Here is a 15,694-nt window from a genome sequence, read left to right on the forward strand (position 1 = left end):
CTCACAAGAAGACATCCTCATTCCTTCTTTGGCAGGAAGGAGGGGAGGAGGAGCAGCAAGGAACAGGAGGTGAAGATTAGGGAGAATGAGGAAGAGAGAGCACAGAGACTTTCAATGGTGCAAGAAGTACCATCACACTGTTGCCGAGAAGTTTAGTACTGTACAGTCAGCCCTCCTTAGTCATGATTTTTTTTATCTATGCATTCAATCATCAATGGCATCAATTTGTACCCTAAACAGCTGGTTTTTCTGGATGAATACTGTAGATCTTATGGATATTTGAGTAATCGGCCAAAATAAATATACATACTGTAGTGTGTATAAATAATTAACTCAATAAAGAAATCCATAAGATTACATTTCCTTTAAAAAAAATGAAATGCAAACTCTAGTTTGGATATTGTCTTGTTAAACTTTAAAGATGGGGTGAAAATTAATAGATGTTGATTTTGGAGGAAAAAAAGAAATATAAATGTTCCTTTGGACATATGCTGGCATCCTGATAGTGACATAAATGAGTTTATCTTAGGCTTGTGTATGTGTTTTGTTGTTGTTGCAGGGGTTGGTCTTCTTTTCTACTCTATGCAGTGACCAAAACCTTCTTCCCAGGACTCACTAGTTTTCTCAGTACAAATACAGCAAGAAGCTTATATCACTTCAGACCAGTGGTTCGCAACATTTGGCACTCCATTTGTTTTTAGACTTCAACTCCCAGAAGCCCCTACAGTCAGGAATGATGGGAGCTAAAGCCCAAATGATTTTGAGGACCAAAGGTTGGGAACCACTGGTTCAGACAATTTATCTATCTAGGTTGGTATTACCAAATCTGATGTGACTGGCTGAAATTCTTCAAAATCCAAACACAAATTGGGATGTGACACTTCTGTCTCAGTTTAATTGTAATTTTCAGTTTAATTTTCTAAATCCTAGTTCCATTCTTGACCCATCGTTGATATGCATCAGACTGTAAGACTCGCTTTCCTTAAAAAAATATGATTTTGAAAATGTATTTTTGAACACATTTTTATTGCTTTCACACTACACAATGATAATGTTATGATTCCACTTACAGTATCATGGTAACATCTTACAGAATTCTGGGATTTGCAGTTTAAGGAGGGATATTTAGAATTCTCAGCAAGAAAACTCTAGTGCCTTACCAAACTACAGACCCCTACATTCCATAGGAAGTTGATTTGGAAGATTATAAAGGGAATCAGTGGCCGGTTACAAACCGGCAGTTTAGTGCGTGACGAGCACACACTAGGGTTAAAAAAGGGCGGTGCTTCTGCACCGCCCTAACCCTAGTGCGTGCTCATCACACACTAAACGGCGGCGGCCCTTCCATATGACCGCCGCCGTGAGGACGTCACGGCCGCGCCACCTCTAGATGGGGCGGCGCGGACGTCACATCCTTGCTCCGTGCCAGGGCACTTAGTGCGCCCTGAACACGGAGCAGGAAGGAGCTCCGTTTCAGAGCTCCTTCCTGGTTTAGTCCGCTGGGCACAGCCTTCAGACGGCTGCGCCCAGTGGACTAAAAGAGATAGGGGCCAAGCGGCCCCTTTCTCTTCTCCCCGCCGCCACGGGGTGTCCTTGGGGCTTGAAGCCCCAGGGACACCCCTTTTCAGGCTGCGGGGAAGCGGCGTTTTGCTGCTTCCCCGCAGCCTGAAAAGCGGCAGATCGGGGCCTCAGCGGCTGCCGCTCTGCATGCTGAGGCCCCGATCCGGCCGGGAAAGGGGCGGGTGCAGACCGCCCCAAATGGGCGGTCTATAACCTGCCAGTGTATCATGAAAAGTTCGCAGGGTTTGTTAGCTTTCTTGTACCCTAGTCAGCATAGCCAGTAGGGATGAATGTTGGGAGTTGCATCCCAATGATGCATGATTACAATTCCTGGGCTGAAGTATTTTTTTAAATACATGTATTATTTTGCCTCATATAGGATTTGAAATTGATGTATCTGTTTATTGTTATTGTTGCTGTATGCCTTCAAGTCACTTCTGACTTACAGTAACCCTAAAGTGAACTATAATGGGATTTTCAGAGTGGGTTTGCCATTGGCATCCTATGAGGTCAAGAGTATGTAGCTTTCCTTGGGTCACCCAGTGGGCTTCCATGGCTGAGCCGAGATTCAAACCATGATCTCCAGAGCTTGAATGCAGTGTTCCAACCACTACTCCACATTGGCTGTTTTAATCTATTTAGATTATTTTATGTTTTAAATTATTTGCTGAGGGAGTGTGCTGAAGGTCACCCAGTGAGTTTCCGTGGCTGAGTGGGGATTGGAAACCTCGTTTCTATAGTCACAGTCCAACACTCAAACCACTACACCATGCTGGCTGTCATGCACTTTGCTTAAATTCTGCCAGCTTTTGAAAGCATTTCTTTTCCCACATGGATTACATCAAATGGTGTTTTAGAGTGGGAACCAGGAATTCCTTCCCTATTTGCCTCTGCCTCCATCATGCTAGATACTTGTCCTCTTGAACTTTGTAAAGCAGGGGTGGGGAATGTGCAGGCTACCAAATGTTCAACTAGAACTCTCATTCTGCTTCATCAGAAAGAACTGTATGATGGGATCCGGAATCCAGAAACATCTGAGGGACCTCAGCTATGCTGATATGTGCCATGTATCCTGATGGTGCTGTGTAAACAGGCAAACAACATAAGAAATCTGCACTTGGTTCATCATTAGGAATGAGTGCTTAAGCACTGGCAAAATCACATTTATTACTTAAATATCTTTTTTTTTTTTTTTAGAGAGGGAACTGATCTTCATTTCTTTAATTGCTTACAAAGGCTGCAGTTTCTTGGCACATATACAACCCATAACTACTCATTTTATGTGCCTGTCAGGGCGATACTGGCTGAAACCCTGAATTAAACAAGAAAGCTGATTTAAATATTTGGATTATTAAGTCAAAGAGAAATTCAAACAATTCAAGACCTTTGCAAAGCAAATTTGAACTCTGTTCAGCCATCCTAATTATTGTCCGCATTCATAGCAGGGAGATTCTGCCAAGTTACATTTGTGCCTGTGACTGTTTTGCAAAGGAAGTTGCCATTTGTTAGCTGGCTGTATTAATGAATCACCATTTATTTGGCAGACTGTCACTGGAAATTCAGAGTGGGTTGGTGTGGAAATTAAATCCCCTAAATAAAACCATTAACTCATTAGTTTCAAATTTACATTTCACAAGCACAAAAGTTAGTCTGACTGATCTGCTAATTGGTATTCCACAAGGGTAGCCTTGTTAGTTTGTTCACACTAAATAAAACAAAAAGAAACCTGTGGTACCTTGAAGTCTAATATATAAGACTGTGACATAAGTTTTCATGCACCACAGAAAGAGCACCTCTTTTTGCCTTCTAATGAACGAATATCTGTCTTCCCATACTCTCTTATCCATAAAGGGATGCTGGACTATGGTATACAGCTGCACTGACTTTCCTCAGACCTGGTAAAGAGCCCAAGGTTTTTGGGCTGATTCTCCAGTTTTTTCATAACATTTGTCTGTTTGTTTATTAGTAAAACGATAATGGTTTAGCTCTTTAGACAATTAGAAGTGCCTACATTCGATTGCCAACAGATAATGCATTTGGAAGATGATTCAGCATTCAAAATCCCTCTATGGGTGCCCCAGAAAGAAAAAAAAATGGGAAAAAATGTTTTTCTCAAAAATTTCTAGGCAAGAGCTTTTCAGGACTCAAATCACTCTTCAAATCTTTCTTTTCATGGAATATAGGTGTCATAGAAACTTCAAAATCTATTTTGTAGTTATCTATTTTAAGGCTCCAGTTCCTAGACACTCTTTCAAGAGGCTCTTCTGTATATTTGGGAGCCAGTAATTACACTCTATTGCTGGCATGGCTTCTTGATGGGATATTGTAGCTGAATAATTATTTTCCAAATGTGAATACTTTCTCAGTAGAAATTTCGTAAAATCCTGAGGCTGCTAAAGAAGCTAATGCCATATATTGGGGCCACATATCAGGCTCCAGAATAAAACAGGATCATTTTCTTTCACTCTCTCTTACTTTCATACAGGTTGAGTATCCCATATCCAGAAATCTGAAATCTGATATATTTCAAAATCCACAATTGTCCAGAAAGGTGGCTGAGACAGTGACACTTTTGCTTTTTGATGGTTCAATGTACACAAATTTCATATCATGCACAACATCGTTAAAAAATATTGTGTATAAAATTACCTTTAGGCTGTGTGTATAAGATGTATATGAAACATAAATGAATTTCATGTTTAAATGTGGGTCCCATCACCCAGATATATTCCAAAATATGGGGAAGAAATCCAAAACCAAAAACATTTCCAGTCCGAAGCATTTTGTATAAGGGATAGTCGACTTGTACATACTAGGAGATGTGAATCATATTCTAATAGGGATATAATTCCTCTACTTCTTATGAGAATGAGAGCCCACATACCTTTTCTCCTCACCTGCCAGATGGTAAGATATTTTCCTTCCCTTTTCAGTGTGATTTCTCACATTTGCAGGAAAGTGGCATTTTTTTTTTACACAACTGTGATAGTTGTAATCATTAATTCCTCAAAACTGAAGTCCTTTTCCTCCACCTTTCTCACCAACTAAATCTTTTCATCAGGCATGCACTCTTTCTGTGTTTGTTCTGCACATGTGTGTGTGTGTTGCTTCACAAAGAAAAAGCATAAATGAGACATTTCCACACTGTTGTGTGTATGAATAACCCTCAGTGAAAAGCAACATGCTTCTTGATACATTTTCATTCTGGACGTGAGAACGTTTAAAGAAGCTGGTTATTTCTTGGGAAACTATCTTGATATGTCAAGACAACTCTCCTCAAGAATGAGATATTTTGTGAATACTTCTAACCTTTTGCAACTCATTCTATGTAAAGTACAGCATGCCACAATGAAAAAAGATGAGCCACAGGATTTACTTTGGTGCCTCGAAAGCAAATAGGTTCAAATAACTCAAGGAAGTATCACTGTAATGGTGTTAGAAGAGCTGGAAACTATCAGATCTGAGCATATCCATTTTACAACCTTATTTTATGAGGTGCACTTCACCTGCATAGAGATTGATGTTATCACTGTAGATGTAGTGTCTTCTGCCAGCTTACATGCAATTTGCCTTTCACATGGTCTCTAAACTTCACAAGGCCCTCATTCTAGCATCCAGGCAGATATTACAAGGTTACTTTTATGAAAGAGTGCTATCACATACTGCAGCAATGCATAACTGGCCCCTGGTAGTGGTCCTACTGCTGCTCAGCTATGCAGTGTCAGTGTGTCATTGTGTTCATTTTACTAAAAAGTAACTTTATAAACACTGCATTTAGGCAGTGCAAATAATATTAAGTGCATGGAGGAGGGCAAATGGGATTGCAAATTCCAGATCTATAACTTGTACTAAATAGTGGCACGGTACAGACCATCAAAAAGTGGCGTACCAGCGCCAGTATTAGAATTAGGGAGCGTGCACCATGTACATGCTCTCTAACCCTAATCCGTGCCAGCAGCAGCATAATGGTGGTGCCCTATGCACATGGGTGCTGCCATTATGACAGCACAGCCACACCATCGCGACGCTGCAGGGCGTTGGGGCTCCTTTTGCACATGCACATCACTGGCATGGCCTTTACATGGCTGAGCCAGTGATGCAAAGGAGAAAGGGGCCAGGCGGCCCCTTCCTCCTCCTCACTGCGCCTGTCGGGGTGTCCGGGGGCATGAAGCCCCATGGACATCTCTTTCCAAGACCACGGAGAAGCGACATTTTGCCACTTCTCTGTGGCCTGGGAAAGTGCCGGTTTGGGGCCTCTGGGCTGCCAGTGAGGCAGCCCTGCCCCCAACCCGGCATGGAAAGGGGCGGCTGCGGACTGTCCCTTTCCCGCAGTATGCACCACATCAGAATGTCTGTAAAAGGGATGCACCACAATCACCTCCTCCTCCTCTCATGCTTTCCCCCCAGAATTAGAACTCAAAGTGGCTCACAATTTAAAATAATAACACAGTTTAAAACATACAAAAGAAAGCATCACATTAGAATTAAACTATTACAATATTGCAACAAATTACACAATAAAAGAATAAAACCCAGTTTAACAGTTGTTAAAACATTATATCATACAGAGGAATAGCAATAGCAGCTTCATTTATATGCTGCTTCAAACCACATTAAGCAGTCTGTAAGCAATTTAAAGCTGTAAGATAATTGCCCCCAACGTGCTGGGTACTCAGTTTAGCAATCTTGGAAGACTGCTTTGGCTCTTGCCAGGGACTCGATAGTTGACTCAGCCTTCCATCCTTTTGTAGGTTGGTAAAATAAATACCCAGATTATTGAGGGCAATTAATTTACAGATTGTAAATCATTTAGAGAGTACTGAGTTCACTGACAAGGGGTATAGAAATGTGCATGCTGTTGCTACTGATAAATAAAGTTCCCAATCCTTTTTTAATAGCAAATCACAAAAGCCAATCACAAAAATGCACACACTTTATATGAGATCAATTTTAAAAAGGTTGCCATCCCAGACTTTTCAAAATCAAAGCAACAAGAGTTAGGTTGTTTTGATTATCAAGTCATGATTTACATCATGTGTGATATCATCCTTATCACTTGTGTTGCTTATGTGACAAAGGGGGGGGGGGGAACACAGTCTCTCAGAGTGTTTGCAGCTTCCTGACTCTTACAAAGCCTAGTTACACTTGAAGAAAGAAAGAAAGAAAGAAAGAAAGAAAGAAAGAAAGAAGAGTACCCTATGGGATTTTTAAAAATCAAATGCATTATGTGCAATACGAAAGATTAGCAGTAATAAAACCACAATGTGTCAAGGCAATATATATGGCATAATTAAAAAAAAAATCCATTGTAGCCTCATATTAAAAAGATCCCTGAAGTGAATTTGGACTATAAAGACTTTGAATGAATTTATTCTGTAGTCTTCCACTTAAATCTATAATTGTATAAAATGTGCATGAAGTGAAACCGTTATCTTTATAATTGTTGGTAAAACAGTAATTGTGTGCCAGTTATTTTTCTCTCTTATCTTGAATGTAGCATTGGATTCATTTAGCATTCTGTGATATAGAATCATTAGACTTGTTCATAAAACAATGTTATAGAAGATGTTCAGATCTGTCATTCAAGATTTTTAATTAACTAGAAGAACAAACTTAGAATCCTAGATCAAATTTACAAGATAACGTCAGGTAAACATGCCCACCCAAAAAAAAAAATCAGTTCTATGTGAAACTGAAATGCCACTTAGGGCCCCATGAACAAACAAAACATCAGAGCCTGAGTTTAAATCACAGTTTTATTAACTTTAACCATAAAGGTTCTTGAATGAATTTTGATTAACAAATGCTGATTAATTAACTCCTTCTTGACAATGTGAGTAATCTACACATCTGAGGTAATGAAACTATATCCGATGAGGAGCAGCTTAAATATCTGGGTATGTTTAGCCTAGGGAAGAGAAGGTTAAGAGGGGACATGATAGCCATGCCAATATTTGAAGGCATGCCATAGTGAAGATGGAGTAAGCTTGGTCTCTGCTGCTCCAGAGACTAGGCCACAGGGTAATGGATTAAAACTATAGGAAAAGAGATTCTACCTCGATATTAGGAAGAATATCCTGATGGTAAGAGCTGTTTGTCAGTAAAATATACTGTCTCATAGTGTGGTGTAGTCTCCATCTCTGGAGGTTTTTAAACAGAGGCTGGATGGCCATCTGTTAAGAATGCTTTCTTGTGTCTGAGAGGTTGGTTTCGATGGCCCTTGCAGTCTCTTGAGAAAAAGTGAATGGTGAGGAATGGTTTGGGATGCCCCAGTGAAAGACCACCATTTGAGAATGAATTATCTTTCAGTTCAAAACTCAATTTCTGAATGAAGTGGATTGAATGCATGTGTGTGCTGGGTGGTGCTATTTGTATCTGTATGTTCTGTTTAAAAAAAACAAACAAACAGCCAAGGCTTTGTCCATCTTCCTTGACTACTATGTTAATCCAGGATTGAAAATCAACTTAGTGAATATATAGAGTTCATTTATAATCAAAGATTACAAATTTCTCATTGAACTAAAAGAGCAAGCTCAGACATATGGGGGATGCTTGCAAGGTTCCCAGATCTCAGGGTTTGGACCATCTTCTGCAGTCTTCAGGTGAAGAGGAGGAATCTCAATCCACTTTATTATATTAAAAGTGATAGAAATCTTACAAATGCATGTACTTGTATAAACAGATTCAGAAGAGAGAAAAAATTCCTTCATTTCCCTAAGCAAAGAAACAAGCAGACATACATGGACGTACAAATGAACACACACAAAAACAACTCTCAACCATCTTATGGAAGTTAAGTAATTTCAGTAAAGTAGAAAAGCAGGAAACTGAAAAAGGAAATGTAACATTAGTGAAGTGACACACAAGTCCTCCCCATGAACACCCTGATTGACAGTCATGGATAGGAAGAAAAAACTATCACTGAAGCCTGACTGCACTCCTCCCCTTCAAACCACACCAATGTATGTTACATTTTGGAAGAAGCATCTTCATGAGCTTCCTCTCATGCTAAAAATGTATGTTGCTTCCCCATCTCTGCTGATGAGTAGTTGCAATTCTCTCATTTCTTGTCAAGGACCTCAGTCTGTGATGTAATAAAGAAAGCCTATATACATCAGCACTACTGACCTTATGGCTTTGGTTGGTTGAATCAGGCAGTCTTCATGAGGACCTTCTGAGCCTATTTCCTCAAATTTCATGACTTTGGAAAGGCAGATTGAATGAAGCTTCTCCTCATTTTCTAAAAGTTCCTTGTGGTATTCACCAAAGTTTTGTTATTTACCACCAATGGTAAATCAAAGCTATTTCTTTTTGTTGGAATCAGATCTCAGTTAAATTGCTTTGAAATTCTCCTACCTCTTTCTTATCTTTATGACTATGGGCTTGTTCCTTTTGTGTTCTTGAAAATAAAATTTCAGGTAACCTCAATAGGATTAACAAAACAGTTAGCTTCTGGTCATCAATGGCTGGGAGCAACGGACTAACCTTGAAGGCTTTAGATTAAAGAAAAAGAGTGACACTTTAAAAATAAATAGATTGAATGTCACTTTCTCTGAGAATCAGTGGAGCTACATAACAGTAAGTGTGGACATTTAATGTTTCAAATGGATTAATTCAGCTCAAGTAAGTAGGAGAGCATGCCTCATTAACTACAGCTTTTTGGAGTATTATTACTTCAGGCACATTACTCTCCAGGTAACTTTTTTCAGTGAGCTTGCAACCATGTGGATATATACAAAAAGGATTGGAGATGCGTACTTTGCCAGAAAAGCAACAGGTACTTTTCAGAAAGTTATGAATTCTTCACAAAGAAATGAAAGGAAAGATGATGTGTTAGTATACAGAGCACTCTACTTTGAACAGAGAGGCCAGTATTCAATCCCTCAGCTGGTTGTGAATTCATAGCAAACAGGGTGAAACTGGAGTATGTCCAAAGGAGAGCGACTGAAATGGTGAAGGGTCTGGAAACCATGCCCTATGAAGAACGACTTAGGGAGCTGGGGATGTTTAGCCTGTAGAAGAGAAGGTTAAGAGGTGATATGATAGCCCTGTTTAAATATTTGAAGGTATGTCATATTGAGGAGGGAGCAAAGTTGTTTTCTACTGCTCCAGAGAACAGGACCCTGAATAATGGATGCAAGCTATAGGAAAAGAGATTTCACCTCAACATTAGGAAGAACTTCCTGACAGTAAGGGCTGTTCAACAGTGGAACACACTCCCTCGGAGTGTGGTGGAGTCTCCTTCCTTGGAGGTCTTTAAACAGAGACTGGATGGCCATCTGTCGGGGATACTTTGATTGAGAGTTCCTGCATGGCAGGGGGTTGGACTGGATGGCCCTTGCGGTCTCTTCCAACTCTATGATTCTATGGGTCAGTCATCAGTCACTGTATCATGAACTGGGATATGATGGTGGTACAATATTTATTTATTTATTTATTTATTTATTTATTTATTTATTTATTTATTTGTGGTATTTATACCCCACCCTTCAACCCTAATGACTATCAGAGCAGCTTACAATTATTATTTTTAATTAGATGGTTCCCTGCCCTCAGGCTTACAATCTACAAGACACGACAAAAAAGGATAAGGGAATGGTAGTGGGAAAGGGGATGAGGTCCAGTGGTCCTTCTCTCCCTCTGAGGCCTGGACCAAGGCAGATGGATTGGAAGGAGGGCTCTCCTTCTTCAGGCTAGCCCTGATGGAGCTGGGCCTGCCTGTTCACTCCCTCATAGGCTAGAAGATGACAGTTATGGAGGGAGGAATCTCTTCTTCCAGACTAGCCCTGTTGGAGCTGGGCCTGCCTGGTCAATTCCCTTGCAGGCCAGAAGATGACAGTTATGGAGGCAGGAGTCTCTTCCTGGAAGGAACATATATGTTTGTCACCTGTCCAATCACAGTACTGTCCATCCCCCCCCCCCCCAACCTGGTGCCTTCACTTCTCATGTAGACCCTACCCCAAGAAACACTCTCTTTCCCCTATTGCCTCAGAGATCTTCTTTCTCCCACCTTACCTATCTCAGCAGCAGTAGGTGATTACTCTCATCCTTTGGGGTTCTCCAGCAGACTGCTCACTTCGCTTTCTCAGACCTGAGAGAATTCTTCACAAATAATTGAAAGGCATATGAAGCAAAGAGATGCTACCATCAGTTTTCCAAATGCAAGTCACTATGGCTGAGATCTTGCATTGGGGTTGTGTAGGGTAAACTGCATATTGAGTTACACATTAACTGTGCTACACAACCCTTGTGTTGAATTGCAGTGTTTTGCAACTGAAGCAAGACATCAAATGTGGAAGTGAATGCACAACCAAATGAGCATGCAATCCATGGTGAATGTGCATCAATTTACAATGTGAAATGCATACCTGTATTTGCATGCACAGTAGTACTGCATGTATGGCTATACGTCTGTTGTGTGGAACTGAAACAGGATGTGCTGCATCTGACAAAAATGTCCAAAACTTTGATGAGGAACTACCAGAAGGCCACACTTTGGGATACTGATCAGCTGGTCTCCAGTAACCTATTCTGGGGCAAGGTTCTGGAATGTGAAGTGGCCTTTCAGTTCCAGGTGTTTCTGGATGAGACTGATCATCTGGATCCATTTCATTTTGGCTCTAGTTCTGGTTATGGGATGGAGACAACTTTAATCACCTTGATGAATGACCTACACCTGGAATTAGGCAGTGAGAGTGTGTCCCTACTGTTTCTGCTGGACCTCTTAGCATTCAGTACTATCAACTATGGTATCCTTCTGGACTGCCTTTCAGAGATGGAACTGGGAGGCACTGTTTTGCAGTGACTCTGGACCTTATTTCCGGGCCTTGGAGAACGGTCCCAGCGTGGAACGAAAGGGGGCGGGATGGGAACAGAATGGGCCTATGTCCAGTTTTACCACATGCAGGAATGCCACTGATACCGCCAGAAGTGCCCGTTCCATTCCACATCTGTTCCAGAGAGGGCGATTTTCAGGAACAGTCCAAAAGCGTTCCTGACAATTGCCTCCTCTGTGATGGATTGGGAACGGAACAGGAACTTAAGGCGGCATTCCAGAGTGCGATAAAATGGGTGATAGCCCCCATTCTGTTCCCATCCCATCCCCTTCCGTCACGCCCCGATTACATCCCCGGGGATTGTGCAATAAGGTCCTCTGTTTCTTCCTAGATGAGTGAAGCCAGTAGGTGGTGCTGGGGAATTCCTGCTTCACTTCTTTTCCACTGGCCTGTGGCATCCCACATGACAATGTTTTGTCCACCATGCTATGTAACACATACATGAAGCTTCTGGGAGGTCTGGAGTACTGCAGTCATCACTTTGCTGATGACACTTAGCTCTATTACTTTTTCCCACCTAATTCAAAGAAAGCTATTTGTGTGCTAAACCAGTGCCTGTCAGCTGTAATGGACCAGATGAGGGCAAGCAAGTTGAATCTTAATCCAGATAAAACAGAAGTGCTTGCAGACAGTAGTAAAGCAGATTAGGGAAGAGGGATTAAACCTATGGGATTACACTCTCCCTAAAGAAGCAGATCCACAATTTGGATTTATTCTTGGATTCAGCCCTGACCCTGAATGCTCAGGTTTCTGTGGTGACCAGGAGTGCATCTGCACAGCTTGCATGCCAGTCATGCCTGTTCCTTGAGACATCTGACTTGGCCAGAGTGACATATGACTTAGTGATAACCCATTTGAAGTAATACAATGCACTCTATATAGGACTAACTTTGAAGAGTATTCAGAAATTTCAGTTGATCCAAAGAGCTGCTGCCAAATTACTAATGGGTTCTGGTTACAGGGGGAACACAACTCCCTTGTTGTAACAGCTCCATGGGATGCTGTTTTGTTTCGGGGCACAATTCAAAGTGCTGGTTTTGACCTATAAAGCCCTATACAACACACATACAGGGGATTTTACCTTTAATATATAATAGTGTTTATTTTATTGTTTTGTCCTTGTTTATATATGTTTGGTTTTCTGCTCTTTGGTAAAACATGCATTCTAAATCAATGCTGCTGCTTCTGCTGTTATTTGAAGGGCCATATCTTCCTCTCTGAGCCTGCTGAAGCTCAAAGACCTCTCTATCCCACTACTTGCGCTGGAATAGCTAGTGAGAATACGGTAAAAGGTCTGCTCTGTGGGTATTCCCACACATTAGAACTTGCTCCCTAGGGAAGTTAGGGGTCATTTAGATTGTGAAAATAATCCAGGATGAATCCAGGTTGTTCACATGGATCCCAAATGCACACAATTAAGTTTGGGAGGAGGGCTGCCAAAAATCCCACTTAATCTGGGATAATCATTACCAGGTGTTTTTCAGAGTTTTTTTTTTTTTAATTGCATCATTGGCAGTGTGAATAACCAATGCAAATATATCCAGGATAAAGCTCTGCATGCTCTGCTGTGTCTTTCCCCTCCAGAGGGGAAAGAAACACACTCCTTCAATGCCCCCCCCACCATCTCTTGGCAGCCTGAAGAAGTCTACCTGTAGACATTTTCTCACAGGGGTTGCCGACACCCTTGAGTAAGAAGTACAGAGCTGGCAACCACATGTGAGCAACAGAAGACAGAAAGATGTACAGAGATTCAGTTCCAATTTTTAAAAAATAGTGTTAACAACAAACCCAGAATAAATGAGTGAGATTATTCACATTGTCACTCTTAAAAAAAAAAAGACATACATCTGAATGACTTATTAGGATGGCTCCATCTTTGTTTCCCTTTCAGTGACAGGTTAAGCCCTTTCTCTTCCAGCAAGCTTTTGGAAACTGATTTTAGCAAAACAGTGACTTTTATAGCACTGTACTTTTTAAAATCTGTTTTAAAGTAAGATTTTTAAATGGTTTTAAGTCTGTTTGTTTTAATTCTGTTTTAATCTTGATTTTATGTGTTTCAGCAGTATGTGTTTTATTGCAGCCTGTCTCTTTGTAAGCTGTCTTGAGTCCTAGAATGAGAGATAATTACTAGCCCAGGATTATTCTATGAGCTCCACACTTGAGTGAGAATTCACATTTACCAGCCTGAGGTTGTTCCAGACCTGAATTACTCAAATTGTGTGATACAGCATCGCTAGCCCTCATGTATATCATAAATTTCTAGCCAGAATGACAGAATGAACACCCACACAGAACTCCCTTGAATGGGATAAAGGATGGTTCCTGTCCCAAAATGGGATCCTGCTTCTCTTAGGCATACAAAGGAAAAGGACCAAGATCCTTAAGGTTTACCTGTGTCCAATCCTCTGCAGTTATCTGGTAGCATTAAACTATGGAGATTATCAGCTGGGGGGAAAAGCCAGAAGAAAAAAGCATGCTCCTAACATAATCGCATAATCGCACTGAAGATTTTCAGGCACATAGCGCTCATCCAGGATTTATCCCATGAAGATCAAGGAATGCTCCACAACAAACCATTCACGGAAAAGTCCCAGGAATGGTTTGTTGCTAGACCATTCCTGGATCTTCACGGGATAAATCCTGGATGAGCATGAGATTGTCTGAAAATCTTCAGTGCAATCGTGCGATTATGCCTGGAATATGCCTTTTACTCCTAGTTTTTCCACCCATCTGATAATCTCCTATGGCGCTGTACATACCGACATATGCAGTGCCCCCCTCACATGCTAGGGGTTGGCAGAGGACACAGCGTCCATACCAGCCTCACCCCTAGCACATAACGAGGGCATCAAAATGGCAGTGCCCTGTACACATGGGCGCTACCATTTTGACGTAATGGCTGTGTCACATGCAAATGATGCGGTGTGGCGCAGCCATTATGCCTTTTACATGGCCACGCCAGTGATACTGAAGAGAAAGCCCCAAGGACACCCCTTTACAGGCCACGGAGAAGCAGCCTTTTGCTGCTTCCCCGAGGCCTGGAAAAGCAGTGGATTGGGGCCTCTGGGGCTGCCACTGTGGCAGCTCAAGCCCCGATCCATCGGGGAAGGGGGCGGGAGCAGGCCACCCCAAAGGGGCGGTCTGTATCCTGCCTATGTATCTGCCAAGACACAGTAGAGACAGACCAGCTGCAAGTGTAACCAGATTGCTGTGGTGCCACAACAAACTACAGTTCCCAGAATTCCATTGCACTGAGCAATGGCAGTGAAAGTGGTGTCAAACCAGATTATTTCTGCTATGTGGATACAGCCAGAGAGAGATTAGACCAAAATTACCTGGTCACTATCATTCTTAAGGAGGTTTATAACTTACAAGTCTCCAAGCCAGGTCCAGGACACTGTATACTGTCTTCTATTTCATAATATGAATTAGTGAATGGAGGTAAAATAAGGAATGCCTCCTCAGAATCATTTAATACAAAAAGATTAGTCAGTCTTTAGAATAGGGTTTTAATGTTTTACTAATTCTGTTCCTGAAGGAAGCAGCAAGTAATTTTAGCATTATCCTTCCCATTGTGAGAAGCTATTTGAAAACTATTTTGGACTTATTCTGTGGAAAATTTGCACTTTTTTGCACAGATAACAACATTTTCTGTGCAGGAAACAGCATTTCTTCACAGAAAATTATATTTGTGCACAGACATATTTATTATCTTCTGTGTGGAAAAAGCTATGGTTGGGGACTTATCCTGTACAAAATTTGCAAGTGTATTATTTTCCCCCATACAGAGAACATCTTTTTTTTTTTTTTGCACCAAAAAGTATATCTCCACACAGATGTAGTGCTGTCTGCACAGACATTTGTTTCATGTGCAGAAAATGTTGTTTCTTGTGCAAAGAAAATATGCAAATTTTGTGCAGAAAAAGATTCCCATCAGTTCAGAACATTTGAAGGAGTTTAGGGTGACAAAATTTTCCATGGTTGTTCTTGATTCAACTTTGTTTTTATTTTTGGACAGAAAACATGAGGTGTAGAAGACACAGGTTTATTGTTATAGTCAGGCATACAAGAAGATACATTCAAGCACCCCAAGAGACTTCTATGATCAGTAAAAGAAGAGGGAGGAGAGAATTATCCTGTACAAAAAGAAGTGTTTGAAGAGGATACTTTTTCATGTGTCATGCATTAAAATTATCTCTGACACAAAATGCTCATTTTAGTGTTTTTTAAATGGAAATGCTCTTTCCCCTTAACATAAGACAAGACTATTTATCTCTTGATATTGCATCCTGGCTTGG

The 15,694-nt window shown here is 41.1% G+C and overlaps 1 protein-coding gene across 1 annotated transcript in view; it reads left to right on the top strand.

The window, feature by feature from the left end:
- NAALADL2 (N-acetylated alpha-linked acidic dipeptidase like 2) overlaps positions 1 to 15,694 on the top strand; it is a 767,772-nt gene that overhangs the window by 480,612 nt on the left and 271,466 nt on the right. The gene's annotated exons all lie outside the window — the stretch shown is intronic.

This window comes from Sceloporus undulatus, chromosome 3 (assembly GCF_019175285.1).
Source record: "Sceloporus undulatus isolate JIND9_A2432 ecotype Alabama chromosome 3, SceUnd_v1.1, whole genome shotgun sequence".
NCBI lineage: Eukaryota > Metazoa > Chordata > Lepidosauria > Squamata > Phrynosomatidae > Sceloporus > Sceloporus undulatus.